Raw genomic sequence first — 17213 nt, 5'->3', positions numbered from 1 at the left:
CCTCCAAGAGTTCGGATCACAAGTGGGCATGCACCAGGGAGCTTAGAAGACACAGAGATGAACAAGAGGAAGATCATGGCTGCTGAGAGCTCGAAGTGGAAGGAATTTATGAAGAAAACATCTCCTATATAATACAGATGGGAAACAGCAGGTGATTAGATTCAATAAATGGCAGTATAAACTCCCTAAGAACAAAGATTCACCTTTTGAATGAAGTCTTGTCACTATGTCTTTACACACCTACCCATTTCAAAACATGATTGTCAATGTTAAATACAGCCAGAAATACTGTTCTACGGGGAAGTCCATCTTCGTATCTTCATTTTTATGTATGTTCATGTGCGTGAACCTGCGTGCGGTTATGTGGTCCGCATGTCTGCAGGAGCCCACAGGTGCTATTAAATGCGTAATTGTGGGATAGCCTGCAATTTGAATGACAGTAGGTTGTGAGTTTCCATGTGGGTTCTGAGAACCCAGCTAAGATCCTCTGCAAGAGCAGAAAGTGTTCTTAGCTGTTGAGCTGTCTGCCCACCCCATGGAGCTCTTTTTAAGAGAGGATTAGATTTGAAGTCAGGAAAAGCATGCGAAGAATGACATTTTGTATCTTTCTTTCTTTTTTTTTCTCTCATAATTAAAACAACACAGTCAAGTTCTCTCCTGCACTGGAGTATGTTGCTTCAACTTACTGTTGAATTTGGATGTAAGATGTGAATCTAGACATGGTGTACATCAGATATGAAAGCGAATCTTCTCATAGGTAGCTAAGTGATTCTTGAAGGCTAGGCTTGTAAATAGTTTCTTATTAAAAAACCCCAACAATTTGTTGTATTTTCAAACTATTTTTTTATTTTAATTTTCGGTATTCTTATTTGGGTTTTAGAAAGATAAATGCTTCTTATTATAACTTTTAATTTTAACGAGTACAATTTAAAGTTTGGCAGATTAACCAATCAGGAACATCAACTTTTCTTTTTTACGTTTTTACAAACTGTATCCATTTGTATTTGACTCTGAGCTAGAAAACTAAAATGAAAATTTTGTGCGAATCTCATTTAAAAGAGTACAATTAGTGAACAAGTTTTCTGGAGCAGAGAAAAGAACAATATGTTTCAATGGGATGGATATACGATAACTCATGATGTGCGTGTCTTCATTACTCAGCCAGGCATCATCAGCCCACAGACTCTTCTATGTCTAATAATGATCATGTTCAGTTGTCTTTGGTGTTTTGCCAGTTTTCAGTAATATAAAATATACTAGCTCTGCCCACATTTATTCTAAAGGTTGTATTAGAAATGGTTAAGAATTTTCAAGTCTGAAAAGATAAAATTAATTTTTTAAATGTATGTGTGTGTGTGTGCCCATATGAACTTTTGTACTGCGTGCATGATGTGAGACCACAATGGCCAGAAAAGGACATTAGATCCTCTGCTACTAGAGTTATATGCAGTTATGAGCCTCCTGGTGGGGGATGGGAACCTAAGTCCAGCCCTCTGCGAGACTGGTAAACATCCATAACTTCAGGCCCATCTCTCACATCTCAAGAGAATATGGATTTTTAAAAACGTAACTGCTTGTTAGCAGGGCTTATAACTTTTAACTGTTTTACGCCTGGTTTATGGGGCTCCTCCATGTTTCTTTGAGTGTCTAGCGCTCACTGAGGCTTATTGACAGGTTAAAACAATATTGTCTCTCAAATTACAAGAATCTCCTTTGAAGAAGAAGCTGACCCTTACAATAAGAGGAGGAGCTGGCGGCAAAGGTCTCCCAGTCCAGCCTTGCTAAGCTTGAGAAGATCATTGAAGGATCATCTGAGCTGTCTGGGATGCTTCTCCTGTCTTTGACTGACCATGTGGTTTCCAGTGCACAAGGCAGAGTGCACCCGTGTGGCTCTTCCACTCTAACCTAAATGCTAAAGTGAAGCAACGCTTCTTAGTTTATTCTTCGCTTCGTTGAATTGGGCATGTTATCTTTTGACTATTATTATTATTTGTCTACTATTATTATGTTTTGTGTAGTGGGGGGGGGAGAATCGATATTCATTCAATACAACCGTGTGATGGAAAAACAAAAAGTTTAAACTGTTAGTAGATATTTACTTTGAGCAAAGGGCTAGAATGAATGCTCTTAAACAGCCAATCAGCTGTAAAACAGGCAGTTGTCTTTTTTTTTTTTTTTTGGTTAGTTGCTAGACCTACAGAAAATAAGAGGAGAGTTTGACCATCCTCCTCAGTGTGAGAATCTTGACAAGTCCTCTGCTTCAAGCTGTTGAGTCACCTGCCACAGGGTCATGGGATCCGAGACTTCTGGGTCAGAGGCCAGTGCATCCTCAGCCACGACTCAGCTAGCAGAATGGACTTTCTGTTCTCATGAGTTCTTCTTGTTCCCAGTAAGTTTATATGACCACGGAGGAATGCCCAAGTTTAGGAACACCCAACTTTCAAAAGTGGCTGTGCCAGCTGCTCTCAAATCCCCTTACGTCTCTCCCGGAAGGAAGAAAGGGGTGAGTTTTCTCATGCTGAACAAAAGTGCTCTGGCTGCAGGGGTGGGTACTGCCCATGACATCTAAGTCTATCGTGCTTATTAAAAAAATAGCTGAAGTGATCTCCACTAGTTGTTAAGTTCATTGGAGGAAAAAAAAGAGTTCAGTGTCAGTGCAGAAAATATCCTGGGTTGGAATCTAAGGTCACCGGGGATTGGCTGTTCACATGATGGCTCTCAAGTGTAGGCATGGACGAGGAAGAGAGAGGCTTGCAAAGTGTCAGTGGAATGATGTTTCCATTGGTGGATGGGATAAGGTACAAGAGACTAGATGTGGATATGTCAGACCTCACCTGTGTGTGACAATGAGCCTTCTGGAGACAATTGGGACTAGCTTGGCTCACAGTTTGACATGATTTAGTCCCTGGTTGACTGGTCCCATGTGTTTGGGAAGAGTAGCTTTGTGGGGAAGGTCTGTGGGAGAGAAATGTCACCTCCTAGCCAACAAGAGTCAGGCGAGGTTGGGGACCCCTGTGGTCTTCTTCCAGCTAAGACCTTCCTCCTAAAGTTTGCGTGGTCTCTCAAAGTACTGCCATCACCTGGGTGTCAGGTACCCAACCCATGAGCCTGTGGAGGCATTTCATATTCAAACCATAAGTTTGCCCTTTGCAAGGGACAAAGTGTGTCTGGGGAGCAAGAGGGGAGAAAAAGGTTTAGGTAAGGGGATCTTTAGTCAGATCCTGTGAGGCCTGAAAAACCTGTGAGGGGTGTGTTCACACTGAGCGCAGTCGGTCGGAAACCGGAGGCCCTTCTGTCTGCTGATTTACACCCTGCTTCTGGCTGTTGTGTGGAAGCTTGCGTCCTTGGAGTGGGGCGAGAGCCTAAGCAAAGGAGTGATTTCTAAGACTTCTAGGCAGGAGATGGTACTGGCTCAGACGGCAGCAGCTGGACTCGAGGTGCGATCAGACACACGGCTGTGAATCGTACTGTTGGATGAAGAGAAAGAGTATGCCTTTCATTATAACACATCCAGCCTCAAAGTCTCCAAACACGCGTCTTGGCCCTGGTAAGATGTTGATAGTACAGTCCTGTCATCTCACCTTGGTGTGACTGTCACTAGACACTGCCTCGTCCCGGAGCTTCCAGTCTTGTTCACTAAGAATCCACATGCTGCTCTCACTGCTTCGAGTCTTCAGGTCGTCGGGTCTCTCCCCACCCTCCCTCTCCTCTCTTCTTCCTCCTGTGGGGTATCATAACATATTTCTACCAATCTGTTCAGTTGCCTTTGCCAGTCCCTAGGAAGTGAGGTCTTGGACAGCTCCCTTGTTCATAGTCACATGCCAAGAGCTTATGGTTCTAGGCTTAGTCGTCCACAAATAGTAGCCAGTACTGTGGAATAACAAATACATGAGGGATCCTATTTTGAGTTCTTGTTAACACACTGAATTCCCGCAACTGCCCAATGACACCGAGGTTGAGTCTGCTAGAATTCACTTTTTATAGGTGAAGGACTTACAAATCACCAAGGTGTGAACTTCTCTGAACTTCCACATCCAGCGAAGAGATGAAGCAAGGAGGAATCTCTCTCCTCCCTCTGGGCTCTCCACTATCCCATTAGTCAGCCTTCTAGGTAATGAAGGAACCAAAATGATGCCACTGCTGTTCAGTCCTCCCCTGAGCTCTTAGTGACACCTTCAGATTTTTTTCATTTGAATCAAGTGTGTCTTTACGAATAAAAGAAAAGGCTAAAAGACTATTAGCTCTGTATAAAGCCATGGTGTGGAGAAGCTGCCATTTTCTAACTTTTTTTTTTGAAATTATCTACTTTTGAAAACTTTATATATGACAACTATATTTACCTCATCCCCACACCCTCCAATTTCCTCCCTCCTGTTCCTCCTGTGTCTTCAAATCTTCTCAAATTCACGGCTTCTTACTCCTTAAACTATAATCATCACAAATATGTCTTTATATGTATTTGTCAATCCAATGTGCTGAGTCATTTAGCATGAGTCATTTAGAGTGTGTCTGCGTTTAGGGCAGACCTTTTGGGATTGGCTAACCTATCAGGAGGCTCATAGTTCTAAGGGTGGAGCCTTGTGAGAATTCCAGGCCCCTGTAGCTAAGTCACTTATGATTGAGGCCCATGTTTACCACCCAAAGAATAAGACAACTGATTTTCCTTCTTCTCTGTATTCTCTCAGTTCAGAGAATTCTACTGCTTTTAAGTTGCCAGGTTCACTGACTATAGATTCCCTCCCATTCTTTTCTTCACAATGAAAAGAAAAAGCAAAACTATTCTCAACAATAAAAGAGATTCTTGGGGAATCACCATCCCTGACCTCAAGCTGTACTATAGAGCAACAGTGATAAAAACTGTATGGTACAGTGAAGAGGCAGGTAGATCAGAATAGAATTGAAGACCCAGAAATGAACCCACATATCTATAGCCACTTGATCTTTGACAAAGGATCTAAAACCATCCAGTGGAAAAAAGACAGCATTTTCAACAAATGGTGCTGGTTCAACTGGCAGTCAACATGTAGAAGAATGCAAATTAATCCATTCCTTTTTTTTTTTTTTTTTTTTTTTTTTTTTTTTTTTTCTGAGACAGGGCTTCTCTGTGTAGCCCTGGCTATCCTGGAACTCACTCTGTAGGCCAGGCTGGCCTCGAACTCAGAAATCTGCCTACCTCTGCCTCCCAAGTGCTGGGATTAATGGCATGCACCACCACTGTCAAGTGAAATTCTTATCTCCTTGTACAAAGCTCAAGTCCAAGTGGCTCAAGGAGCTCCACATAAAACCAGATACACTGAGTCTAATAGAAGAGAAAATGGGGAAAAGCTTCAAACATATGGGCACAGGGGAAAATTTCCTGAATAGAATACCAATAGCTTATGCTCTAAGATCAAGAATTGACAAATGGGACCTCATAAAATTGCAAAGCTTCTGTAAGCCAAACGACATCGCAATAAGGCAAAATGGCAACCAACAGATTGGGAAAAGATCTTTACCAATCCAATATCCAATAGAGGGCTAATATCCAATATATACAAAGAACTCAAGACGTTAGACTCCAGAGAACCAAATAACCCTACTAAAAATGGGGAACAGAACCAAATAGGGAATTCTCAACTGAGGAAACTTAAATGGCTGAGAAGCACCTAAAGAAATGTTCAACATCCTTAGTCATCAGGTAAATGCAAATCAAAATGACCCTGAGATTCCACCTCACACCAGTCAGAAAGGCTAGGATAAAAAACTCAGGTAACAGCAGATGCTGGAGAGGTTGTGGAGAAAGATGAACACTCCTTCATTAATGTTGGGATTGCAAGCTGGTACAACCACTCTGGAAATCAGTTTGGTGATTCCTCTGGAAATTAGACATAGTACTACCAGAGGACCCAGCTATACCACTCCTGGGCCTATACACAGAAGATGCTCCAACATGTAATAAGGACACATGCTCAACTATGTTCATAGCAGCCTTATTTATAATAGCCAGAAGCTGGAAACAACCCAGATGTCCCTCAACAGAGGAATGGATACAAAAAATGTGGTACATTTACACAATGGAATACTACTCAGCTATTAAAATCAATGACTTCATGAAATTCTCAGGCAAGTGGATGGAACTAGAAAATATCAGCCTGAGTAAGGTAACCCAGTCACAAAAGAACACACTAAGTGGATACTAGCTCAAAAGTTTGGAATACCCAAGATAGAAATGTAGAGACAAAGTGTGGAGTAGAGAATGAAGGAAAGACCATCCAGACACTGCCCAACCTGGGGATCCGTGCCATATACAGTCGGCCAATTGTGAATGCTGAGAAGTGCTTGCTGATGAAAGCTTGATATGGCAGCCCCCAGAGAGGGGGTCTGCCAGAGCCTGACAAATCTGCAAAGGCGGATGCTCACAGTCAACCTTTGGCTTGAGTGAGAGGTCCCCGATGGAGGAACTGGAGAAAGGACTGAAGGAGCGGAGGGGGTTTGCAGCCCCAATGGGAGGAACAACAGTGTTAACTGGCCAGACCCTGCTTGCCTAGCTCCCAGGGACTGGACCACCAACCAAAGAGTACACATGGAGGGACCCATGGCCCTGGCTGCATATGTAGCAGAGGATGGCCTTGTTGGACATCAATGGGAGGAGCAGCCCTTTGGCCTGAGGGAGTTCGATGTCCCAGTGTAGGAGAATGCCAGGGTGGGAAGGTATGAGTGTGTATGTGGGGGGAGGGGGGTGAGCACCCTCATAGATGCAGGGGAGGGGGATGGGATAGAGGAGTCCTAAGGGGAGACCTGGAATGTAAATAAAGAAAATATCCAATAAAAGAAAAAAAAAAAGAAGTCTAAACAAAATTAAAAAAAAGAAAAAGAAAAAGAAAAAGCAACCTGTAAATATATGTATAGCAGTTTTCTCCATCGGCAGCTGTTTGATGACTCAGTCCCATGCTTTGTCATGGCACCACACATCTAAGCCAGACCTTCCTCCTGTCTGTGGTCTTCATAGCTCCTCCACCCAACACAGTACCAAGCCAATACCTATTTGTTCAATTCCAGTAAATCTGGCACAGATCTCATTTGGTAAAATCATATAAAGTGCGTTCATCTTGGGCTGCCAAGAGAGCACAGTAGCAAAATATGTGCCATGTGAGCAGGAAGAGTGTGCCATGCGAGCAGGAAGTGTGTGCCATGCGAGCAGGAAGAGTGTGCCATGCGAGCAGGAAGAGTGTGCCATGCGAGCAGGAAGTGTGTGCCATGCAAGCAGGAAGTGTGTGCCATGTGAGCAGGAAGAAGTGAATTCAGTGCCCTGGAACCTATATAAACAGTCTGCGTGTTGTGTCTTGTGATTATAATCCTAGTCCTGGGGAGATGGAGAGAGGGCTCCATGGCCAGCCAGCCTAATGGGTGAGGTCAAGACCACTGTGAGACCCTGTTTTAATTATTTTCCCAATTTTGAAGAAGAGGACTTTATAAGTTACTCTTTTTCTGAGATGAATGCTTTTCAAAATCATCACAGCCAATGAACCAGATTCTTTCCCTCACCTAATGTCTGTGCCACCCTCCAAGCAGAACCATTGTTCATTGAAACAGTTGGTGAATGACTTCATGGATAGACCATCTTAATACACACACCATTTCTTAAATGAAAGTAACCTGTTCTCTGTGGGCTGAGAAAAAAATCACTCACTCAAGTCAAATAGTTGTGACCATAGCCAGGAAGTCTGTATCCAAAAATCATGCCTACAATTCATCCCTTGGCACAGCAGAACTGTCAACTCTCAGCTTAGCTACGATGGAGGTAAAATCCTTCGGTGGTGTGAGGGTCATTGAAGTACACAGCCTTATTACAATGAACTCCAATGTCTAAAAATTGTTCTTATTTTGGGCTTGTACCATAGTAAGAGCCAAGATTGTAAGCTCTACTAAAAACAAAACAAACAAACAAACAAAATGTCTTTATTTATGTTCATTTAAAAAACTAATAGTGATATATTATTTTAAAATATCATAGTTAATATGTTTGGAGTTATTTAAAATTTATATTGAGAAAAATGCATGTATTTTCAGTATTGCTGTAGACAAGCATCTATATAATACTGTTTAATTGATTTTTGTTTTATATTAAACAACTTTTATAATATTTATTTTTACTGTTACAATATTTTATAAATTTTAAAGAATATGATAAAAAAAACCCTGAAAGGTATGGCAGGTATTGAAGGGGGTTCTCAGGGAGAAGTTGGGGTACAAAAGGGAAAGAAGGATGTGATGTAATTCTACTTACTTAAAATATATTTTTTAATGTTAACAAATTCAGATAAATTGAAATTATGTATCTTTTCACATCATAATGCAATAAAACTTAAATCAATTTAAAAAATTGAAAAAAAAAGAACAGCAAATAGAAAGCAGCAGGTAAGTTACAGTCTTCATTGATATCTGGACCCTACATGCCCATGTGCACACATGTACACACATGCGCACACACGCACACACGTGCACACACATGTACACACATGTGCACACGCACATACACATGTGCACATGTGTAAACACACGTACACAGTGCACACACATGTACACATGTGTACACACATGTGCGCACATGTGCACACATGTACACACATGTATATACCCCACCACTCACACACACACACACAGAAACAGACAGGCGCACACCCAAAGATACTCACAGACACACACACATACATACAGAGACAAATACACACCCAGATGCACACCCAGAGAGAGACACACTCATAAACATACACAGACCAACATACACACAGATGCACACCCAGAGACAAACTCACAGACACAGACACACACAGATAGACAGAGAGACAGAGAGAGGCAGAGACAGAGACAGAGAGATGGAGGGAGAAAGAGAAAGGAAGGGAGAGACAGAGAGAATGAGACAGAGACCGGGAGAGACAGAGACAGAGATATGGAGGGAGAAAGAGAGAGGTGAAGGGAGAGAGATAGAAAGGACAGAGACACAGAGACACATTTAGATACAGCATCCAACTGCCCTGGCTAGCTGCCGCTTGGGCTATCTATGGCTGTCAGGAAAGCAGCCGCACAGAGGGCTTGTAGCAGGGAAGGGGTAGTTTCCAGCACATTCTCATGCCAGCCCATCAACCCTGGGTTTCCACTCTGACTCCCTGGCCTTCCACCTTTGGTCATGCTGTGGCTGGTCTCCTGCTCAGCCCCTCCATAGTGAGTCACTGTGTTGACCTACTTTCCAGGCTCCCGCCTTCCTCCCCAGTTCCCAGACTCTGACAGGCATTCACCCTGCTTGGCACCGGGCTTCTGTGGACAGATACCTGGTAACAGCCCCGTCTTGGCACCAGCTGGGGAAATCTCAACCCCAGTTCTCCTCTACCCTCGCTCACGTCTCTCCTTTCTCCTGTGCTCACCACTGCCAACCCCATGGGGCTTGCTTGCTTCGGGCTGGAATGCTCCGCTTTCCCAAACGCCAAGTCCATCCTGGTTCTCACAACTCCAAGTCTGGTTGCTTTTCAGCAACCATCTTGCCGGTTTTGAGTGTATATCGAGTTACCCTGAGGATACTTAGGACTTCCTCCCATTCTTAAAGATCAACGAAACCATCTGCTTGTGCCAAAGGTGGTATATACCACTAGGTGCCAGCCACGGTCATCGGAGTCATTTCCACTGTTGCTTCTCCTGTGCAGCCTACTGCAGTTGGGCCTTAACTTGTCTACTTGTCTGTCTGTGTGCTGAAGGCGAGCCTGTGGGGGCTATCAGGAACAGATGAAACTTTTAGGAGCTCGGAGGCCTTGTGGAAGTAGGTTGATGGGCATGTGCACTCGAAAGCTATATGGGAACTTGGCCCTCCTCCTATTCACCAGGAGCTGAGCATCTTTACTCCACCCTCTAGCACTCTGACATAATGTCTGCTTTATCTTATAGACCCCAATTCAGTGGCTCAGTAGACCATGGGCTAACCTTTGACATAATGAGCCAAAATTCCTTTTCTTCTTCTGAGTTACTTACTTCAGGTATTTTATGTGAGGCACAGAAAGCTTGGGTTCCTACTGGACAAACGAACAAAGGGAAAACAATGAGTAAGAACTTCACACACGGATAGCTTCTATTTCAGACACAGTCACCTTTGGAAGGATGCTCCTCTCTCTCCACTTCCATAAAAAACGGATCTGTAGCTCCCCTCCACTGTTTCCTCTCTTCAAACAATAATATTCCAAGCACATTGAGAAAGCTTGAAAAGTTCTCCCCCTATACACCCTCATCAGAATTAATTTTCTTCCGAGGACAGAGACCTCTTAACTGCCTGTTCTCTTGATCCAGACCTCCTCCTTCAAGACCCAACATATCCATGTGCTACAACATTGTTAGCCCAGTGGAGTTTTTTTCCTTCTTCTAAATGATTATGAAAAATATAATTACTTAGGTCCATAGGACCACACTAGTGAGAGAAAAACTGTTTTCGATTCTTTTCTTTGGTGATGATGATGCGATAATGATGATGAAGATGACAATGGTGATGGTAATAGTGATGTTGAGACCAGCGATGGTGATGATGGTGACGATTTGAAACATGGAATTTTGAGGCAGATTCTATCCTCTAAATTTTTAACCTCCGTCTGATTCAGACACCGTTTTTTTTTTTTTTGTTTTGTTGTCTTTTTTTTTTTGAATCCTCTTTTGAATTCATTCAAAGGTCACAACTTTTTCCTGTTGAACAAGCACTTGGAGCGAACCCATGCAGGGTTGGAAGAAATCTTCATGTTTACTCCATAGGACTCCAGTCAATTGTCCTGGACGCCTCAGTTGCATTCCTGCTGAGAGGGTGGTCTGGCTGCTGGAGAGGGTTTGCTCTCAGAAGCATTTGGAGGTTCCTGCTTTCATTATCTCTCTCTTCCTTCCTGGAGCAAGGAACTTCACTGCGCTTGGGTGACTGAAGGCTCCTGGGGGTGCAGGGCATTGAAGGTAGGGATTGGAGCACAGGCCAGCTAAGTCCAGTTGCATTAAAGGCCAGCCCAGACACTGTTCACAGGGATGTGTGTGAATTGGAGAGGCTCATTTGTCCTTGGGTTGTAAATGACCAGCTTCGTATACTTTAGGAGCAATGAGCCTAAGCAAAAAAAGGAATTTTCTTACAGTGGTTTGTGCTATAGCGAATAGGAGCTGGAGCTCCGACCCTGAGCAGAGGGCATTGACTGACTTTTAGCTCAAGTCTGGTGATACTCTTTCTCCTTAGTGGGTTAGCCTGAGTCTCTCTGTCCTCCCAGGACCAGCCCTAACTAAGCCAGTGCAGCCACCAGGCTAGCTCTAACCTCTTTCTTCCCTTCCCCAATGGCTCATCACTGACATCTCACATAACTGTTTTGCAGTCATTGCCCCCTTGTGATGATCGATCAATCACTAACTGAAAAGAATAGATAACTTTCTCATAGTCTCCTTTAACCCTTTACTGTCATGGCTAGAGACTGAATCCAGGGCCTCATATAGGCTAGACGAACATTTTCTGCCACTAAGCTATACTGACCTTTCTTTTTTTTCTTTTCCTTCTTTTTTCCTTTTTCTTTTGAAACAGAGTCTTACTGAGTCGCCCCGGTTGGCTTTGAGCTTAGTTTCTAGCCTAGACTAGCTTTGAACTTGTAATCCTCTAGTCTCCTCCTCTCTTAAGTAGCTAGGATTACAGGCCTGCCTGTGCCATCAGGTCCTGCTTTGTTCCTTATATAATTAACTTATTAAAGGTTAACCTCACTGGAGTCACTTGGTGAATAATATCTTGCATAAAATACATCTTACTATGAAACCATCTCTCCCTCTCTCCTTCCCTCCCTCCTCCTCTCTCTTATAGATCACTGGTCAGAATTATAAAGACGAACACTCCAAGTAAGTACACAGGAATAACTCATCCTCAGAAGGACTGTCTGGGAATTCCTGACAGCTCATGGTTCAGGGACTGGTGGTCTCCAAGCTGGACCACAGAACCACACTCTTGACAAAGCCCCAGACGATGGGTGGGTGTGAATAGGAGACTACTGACTCATTCAGGGGTGAGCCTAAGTGGGGTGATCCAGAGCAGGTGGGAGGGTTGTTTTTGTTATTCCTTGTCTGTGTGCAGCCCCGGGGTCTGAGGGGATGCGGCTTGTTAACCTTCAGACACGTCACAATAAAGCAGGGCTGACTGGGTAGAAGGCTCTTGGCACTCTATTGGGGTACAACTCTGGATGTGCCAGGAAGATGTATTAGTGGATCTGATGCACTCAGTAAGGGTGGCATTAACATGCGTGCAGTGGATTTATCCCCTGCGTCAAACCTCCCACCAAAGTCCAGACTTCAATATGCGCTGTTCAGTTTTTCACGTGTAAATTTGAAAGTACCTAATTATTCACCGAATGTCAGTTCTCCTTGAGGAGATGGAATGTGGCTACTGTAGAAATAACCTATTCTGTTCAGAGGCATATGTTTGAAGCCCTCTAACATATGCTTTCTTGGGGGGTAGAATAGTTTGTTTTACGGGCTTTCACACTATCCCACCATCGTAGAAGAAAAATGATACTGAATTTATATCTCATATCATGCTGGCCTATGAGTGAAATAATTTCCTTTGAATAATGTTTTTCTGGGCCAGAGACATGGCTTAAGAGAACTGGCTACTACTCTTCCTTAGGATGCAAATTCTATTCCCAGTCCCCACATGGCTGCTTACCACTGACTGTAACTTCGGTTCCAGGAGATCCACTGTCTTCTGACCTCTGGAGGTACATTTGGTATACACGCGTGCATTCAGAACACTTATACACATAAGAATATTATTCTAATTGAAAAATAAGCTACCTAGGCTAGCAAGAGGGCTCCACAGCTAGGGGCCCTTGCTGTGCTCTCAGATAGCTCGAGTTTGGTTCCCAGCACCCAAGTCAGGCAGCTCATGGCTACCTGTAACTCCAGCTCCGAGGATCTGATGCCCTCTTGTGGTCTCCATGAGCACTGCACTCATGAGCATCTGTATAAACATAGCCCGGTACACTAAATGAAATAATAGATTAAAGTTTAAAAAGTATTATCCTAGCAATCCACTGATTGACTTTTATAGATGATTAAAATACATCATCTCCATAAATGTAATCTATCTATCTATCTATCTATCTATCTATCTATCTATCTATCTATCTATCTATCTATCCATCTATCCCTCTATCTAGATGTAGATGTAGATACAGATGTAGATATAGATGCTAAGTTTATGTGTATGTAAAAATTTGATAAATTATATGTGTATACTTCTGCAAATTATGTGTTCATACATACAGATGGGTCAGCTGTGTTTTGGGAAGTACACATGCAAACAGGTCGAGATCTCAGCCCAGACCTGCTTTCTGGTTTCAGGAGAGGTACAGAGGGAGGTGCCTTTATGGGAAAGGACAGTTGTCACATCATTTCACATGAAATCCAGGGCTGCCTGAAGTTTTATGGTCTTCTCAAAGGATCCTTGGCCAGATTTTGATATCCCAAGATGGTGAAGGAAACATGTGAACTTCTGGCTTCCCACCTTACCATCCAACTTTTCTGAGGCTGACTCATCACAGGCTTCAGTACCAACAAAACCAACGGGCACCTGCCGCCAACAAGACTTTGAAGACAGTCGGCCTTGTGTTTCAGTTCCTGTAAGAAGTGAGCAATTCAAAAATATTTTCTTTTAACCAAGTCAAAAATAGTTCAAACTGAAATAGCCTCATCCTATGAAGCACTTACGGGAGTAAAAATGTGTATTTTACCAACGTCCCCCCCTCCCCGCCCCTTTTCTTCCCTTAAAAAATGTGTTGCATTAGAGGAATTGGGACACGGCAGCCAGGATGGAATGTTCGCCATGCCACTGGATGGTAAATTGGAGGGAAACACGCCTTTCATCTTAATTACAGGCAACGCTCAGCGTTCTCGTCTATCATGAGCAGAGGAACTTTCCCAGGGTATTTTTCGTCTGCACTTCTGACTCTTATTGGATTGCAAGCTTATCCATGTGACCCAGCAGGGTCCCCTTGCCATAATAAGTCTAAAAATATGCCAGAAATGTTTTCTTTAGTGCAGCCTGTGAGCGTCAAACATGAAAGTGATGGCCCTCCCTCCCCTTATGACTGCTTCACCTTTTCCCAGAAAAAAAGTCACTTTGTTAGAGACCTATTCTTTCCCACTGTTATTCTTCTGAAAGGTTCTATAATCTTTGGGTATGTTCGTACGTGGAATGGTTGTAGCAACTCCATCCTAGGTCTCTGTAAAATGTAGCTTTTGACTGGGAATGCAGTCTGATAGAATAATTGAAGAAAGCATTGCATGCCCTTGTAAGACATGGATTTTCTTCTCCCTGCTTGAGTCGATTCCCAGTGACTCACCTCCTGTCAACTAGGCTCAAAGTCTCTTCCTACAGTGGGAATGTGTTGGCACTGAGTCATCTGTTCTCTGGCCAGATGTTCTCAGAAGCAGTGAGTATCTAGATCAGAGGGTGATGGTCAGTGACTCTCTGAGTCCAGCTAACTTAAAAAAAAACATAATGAAATGATCAAAACCATGTCTCTGGTGAAAAAAAAAAACTGGACTAAGGTGATCTGATGCTTGGATGATCTTTGGTTGACTTTATTTCCTAACATTATGTCACCTGCACATTGGTTCTATCAGGTTGTTGCAGAAAGGAAATTTAAGAGTGCATTTGATATATTTGGCAGTGTTGGGGTTATTTTAATGAGAAAATCTGTAATCGTGGGCTTGCAATCTACTGAGCCAAATAGCCTAAGTGGTATTCTAGCTTCACTTCTGTGACTGTAATAAAGCAGCCAGAGGAAAAGCAGCCTGTGGGGGAAAAGTTCATTTTAGCTAACAGTTCCAGGTTACTGTCCATCATAGGAAGAAAGTCAGGGCATCGGAGGCTGGAACCAGCTAGTCATATCATACCCACAGTCAAGAGCAGAGAGGGAGAGAAAGAGGGAGAAAGAGAGAGATAGACAGACAGATACAAACACATACAATGCTTTCATTTTGATAAGGATAGTGTCCCAGTATTCTGATTCCTAGATACCATTATCACTCACTCTGTTTGGACCATTAGTTCTCAACAAGGGTCATTTGGGGGTCACAAAAAGACATTTGTCAATGCCCAGAGGTAACTTTTGTTGGGATACCTAACAATGGTGGGTATAGAGGCCGCCACAATGTTGTTAAAAGTTCTATTATGCAAAGACTATCCCTCATTAACAAAGACTTATCTGGTTTAAAATACCAACCAGTGTAGAGACTGAGAAACTGATTTAGAACGGAAACTCTGTTGCCTGTTGTTTGGTCTAGAACCCTGTGAAGGTCATTGAGAGAAGCATGCCTACCTGTGAAAATCTTGTCATTCTTCATTCATTCCAGGTCAGTTTCGAATGCTACCCTCCTTGGAGCCAAGTGTTGTTGGTGCCTGAGTTAGGCTCTTGGGTTTGTGAAGTTATTGACCTTCCAAAGAGGCTGTGAGGGTACGTGATGCATAAGGAACAGACGAAAGAATTAGCTGAATCTTACTGATGGGAAATGCATGCATTTGCCCAGAAATAGAATCTGAGTCTGAAACTGAAGGGGCTTATTCCCACTTCTGAGGCTTAGGGAGAATTTTCCACGCTAAATTCATCCCCAAAGCAAGCTTATATTTTCACCGATTTAAGGAGATTTTACTAGTTTGTGGTAATGTGCAGACTGGCCTGTCGACAGAATAGCTGCCTCTTTTTCCCAAGCCAGAGGATGCCAGACACTAGGGATGGAGAGAGGCAGAGTCAACCTTGCAGAAATGATCCTCATTTAAATAAAGATAAAAAGATTTACATTTTTTGGGGGGGGTTAAAGTTTAAGATTTCTCTTTTAATTCTGTAAAAGTATTATTCTTCCAAATCTGTCAAAATTTTTGCCTCCTATCTTTAAAGCTACAAACCTTGACTGTTCTTTCTCTTTTCTTTTTGTTCTGATTTTAACTTTTGGTATCTCTCTCTGTCAGATTGGAAGTCTGTCTTCAATTTAGGGATCCAAATTTATATGTAGACAAATACATTAACCAATATCACTTCTAGTCCATTTTCCCATGTCTGTGTAATAAATGTTTTTGAATTTACTCTACTTCTTACTCACCCCCACCCCATGAGCAATCTGCGCATGGTGGCTTTTTTCCTGATGTTCCCAGGACCAATAGATCACTTAGTCACTACATCCAACTAAGTGGCGGGAGGGGGGGGTTCCTCTCTTGGGGTTCTTAGTCTCATTAATATAAAACAGATTCAAACGGAAGCTCCAGGATGATTTTATTAGAGTATAAAAGAAGCAGGTAGGACAGGCAAGCTGTAGCTCTCAGCATGTGGAGGTCAGCCCCATGGTGGACACATGCCAAGGAGGTCACCACATGGTGATCACAGGACAAGGGAGGCCTTAGAGAAAGATAGGAAAGTTCAGGGTACCCAAGAAAGCACATAGACTCCAACCATCAGAAAGAGAGATGGGAAGAATCTCACCTCATGAGGCCCGTTAAGCCTCATGATGACTTATAAGGACTGCGCCATGGGGCAGGAATTCCGGGAAGGAAAAGTACATTATTTCACTAAAGGGCTAATTCTTCCTCTTTCTCTTTGGCAAGGGCATAAGGTAAACCCACCTTATGGAGGGCTGGTCTTTTGATCAGACGATTGGCTGACCCACCAGGATCAACTTCTTAAGGGAGGAGACAAAAGTGTACCTCTACCGGGAGGTGGAGTGTGTTCTTTGAGTGAGAGAAAATAGCTTTTCTTTAAGGCTATTGTAACATTAGCAAAGCAGTACTTTAGTTATGTCTCACTGGATCTGCTTTTCTGGATATTCATGGAACCGGACTCCTTTGATAAGTTTACGGCTGCCCGACATTGCAGAGCATTTGAGAGTTTGACGACTCTGCCCCTTGCTCTTTCACCAGTAAGATTCCCAATAACATGTTTTCTTGGGTGGGCTCTGGGATGCTATATATAGCTCCAATAGCCGACAGTGATGTGTATTGTCTACAACAGTGGCATTTCATCTTCAGCTTCAGAAACTCTTTAATTCACAAGTTGCCTAAAGACTACATACCATAAAGGGTGTTCTGCAGAAAGGACTTGTCAAAGGCATCCACGGACCCTGAGTTTGCTCCTGGGTATGGCCTAGATCAGTTCCCTTAGTCCTTCTAAATATCCCATAACTGTTTTAATGACAAGGGA

Source organism: Mastomys coucha, unplaced genomic scaffold (genome assembly GCF_008632895.1).
Source record: "Mastomys coucha isolate ucsf_1 unplaced genomic scaffold, UCSF_Mcou_1 pScaffold1, whole genome shotgun sequence".
NCBI lineage: Eukaryota > Metazoa > Chordata > Mammalia > Rodentia > Muridae > Mastomys > Mastomys coucha.
The sequence above is the reverse complement of the archived record's forward strand: the minus strand, read 5'-3'. Positions refer to the sequence as shown.